Source organism: Oratosquilla oratoria, chromosome 9 (genome assembly GCF_046742065.1).
Source record: "Oratosquilla oratoria isolate Oo_2021 chromosome 9, ASM4674206v1, whole genome shotgun sequence".
NCBI classification, from domain to species: Eukaryota; Metazoa; Arthropoda; class Malacostraca; order Stomatopoda; family Squillidae; genus Oratosquilla; species Oratosquilla oratoria.
The window spans coordinates 39,570,979-39,573,478 of NC_134785.1; the positions used below are offsets into that span (position 1 = coordinate 39,570,979).

Below are 2,500 nucleotides of genomic sequence, written 5' to 3' on the forward strand. Positions count from 1 at the left end.
GGAACTGAGCAAAAATCATAATAGATGTCTCTGTTAATGCAGAAATTACACCTACATGAAAAGAGAAAGGGAAAGTGGAAAATAGGTATAACCTAGGCTGCGTAACCATACGCATCTATTTCCATCAGTGCAACACACACGTTTCTTGTTTTGTGATCCGAGTTCGAGTGTGTTTTTATATGGATGTTTTGTGTGGCGCAGGTCGAAGGTTTTGGTAGTATGCTTTTTTCTCTGATTTTAGTTGGTTATTCTTGTGTGACATAGTGAAACGGTAGAGGGCTCTTACATAGAATTGTGTACCCATCATTTTCATGTAATATTCTATGGGGAGGAATTTGGTTTGTGTGTGCAGGTGTTTTATAGGAGTGGTTTTGATACATACTGTTATTATACTGTTCGTGTTACTTTGTATATTTTGTATAGGTGTTCGTGTTTGTTTTCCTAATTGTTGAAAACCATGCTGTAGAAGCTTAGTTGTGGGGGGATGTGGACGGGTTAAAGTTTCCTTCTGGTGTCCAAAATCTATTCTTGCCCACGACAGATATGTATTTTATTTTATTTTTCAGAAACTTGGAGTTCCTTTCCAGTAGAAGGGTTTGGCCATTCAGTCTTACTATTGTATGGTTCTTTGATTCGCGGTTGTTGGAGAAGAGCTCATCATTCTGTTATACCAGAGTCATTGCCTTAGTCGCAGTTGACTTTGTTGTTCTTAACAGCTATTTTGTAGTTGTTACGTTGGATTATCATCGTCAGATCATACGTCTAGATGAGCATTTTGCTGTTATGTTCTGGATCTGGTTTCAGGAGGTCACTTTTGGAGAGACTGAATAACATAGATGGGAGTATTGCTCCTTGCTGACTCCATTGTACATTCTTTGGGTTACAGAAATTTGATTGTCTGCACTCTGCCAACTAAAGTGGTTATCACACTGGGCTATTTTTCCTCCGACATCCTACCTCCAACCTCCATTTGAATAACTAGAATATGACTTCGCTTACAGAAATCTAGACTTCTCTAAGAACATTTCAACAGTATGTCTAACATTTGTATTGGTCTACAATCTCCTAGTTCACCATTCAGCTTTGATATATATGAAGGATAGATAATTTGGTATTTGGAGGTATTTGGTAACCGATGTCATTTTTACCCACACGAACTCTTAGGGTTGATTCACACTATCGGTCCGGTCGCGCTCCACTCCCGCTCCGCTCTCAGTCCGGTCCAATATTGTCTCATTAATTTCAATGGAAGCATTCACACTGGCGCTCTCGCTCCAGTCTCGCTTCTTCTTCTTCTATTGCACTTGATGAAGAAGAAGAAAAAAAAATAGAAAAAGAAAGAGATTGTGGGTTCATCCTATGTTGCAAGATAGGAAGACTGAAGGAGAATTTCATACTCTGTATCCTCGTCCTATTGATGATGAGAGTAAATTCCACAGCTATTTCAGAATGAACAAAGGAACATTTGAGAAAATACTATCCAAAATTGAGGATGACTTGAAATGTACAAGAAGATGCTGCACTTCCTGGCACTGATGTGCTTGCACCATACGTTATAGTGGGAGATGAGGCTTTCCCGCTGAAGAGAAATTTGATGAGGCCTTACCCAGGTTCACAGACTGAACATAAGGTAGAGAAGAGGATTTTTAATTATAGATTATCTAGAGCCAGGAGGATAGTTGAGTGCACATTTGGTATTCTAGTGCAAACCTTCAGAATATATTTAAGGAAACTTAAAGCTATGCCTTCTAACGCTAATGCAATCATTACAACAACATGCATACTTCACAATCTCATACACCCAAATATTGTTGCATTACCAGATACTGTTGTCATGCATCCATCAAACACAGTACGTCCAATGAGAGGAAGAGGGGGAAATGCTACAAAGGAGGTTTTGGCGCGAGAGAAACACTGAAAGATTATTTCAGCTCCCCAGCTGGTTCAATGCCTTGGCAAAATGATAAAATATAAGTAGACAAACAAACTTGTGTAGGAATATTTGTTGAGTGAGCTAAGGAGATGTATTTCCGCAGTGGATAATAGGTTGTTATTATACATATGGAATTTCTTTCTTCGGTTAACAATGTGTATTTTTTTTCTCTCAGTACCTTGGCAATATGATAAGTATGCAAACATTATCACTGTAGTGCAGCGAAGTCAGGTCATACAGCTCTGGTTTACCTTTTGACTAATTCTATTAGCATTTCATCTAAATCCACAAAATTAAAGTAAGTTTTGTAGGTTATATTTTATTCAGTTGGTGCTTATGTATATCCTCGCTGTACGCATTGTCATTGTATCAGTGATAAATAAAAAGAAAATGTATTTTATCATTTTTCTAACTTTCTCATGATCCCATTGTGGTGTTTCCTTTGGATTATCCATGGTTTGGTAGGACAGAAGGTAACACTACTTGCTTATATGAAGGCTGAATCTCGACTGGAGTGGAACAGGAGGAGCAGGACCGTGGCAACTGAGTTCACACTGGCGCTCACGG

At 38.6% G+C, this 2,500-nt stretch overlaps 1 protein-coding gene across 14 annotated transcripts in view; it reads right to left on the reverse strand.

Moving 5' to 3' along the window:
* Positions 1-2,500, reverse strand: part of LanA (laminin subunit alpha) — a 290,394-nt gene that overhangs the window by 250,571 nt on the left and 37,323 nt on the right. The gene's annotated exons all lie outside the window — the stretch shown is intronic.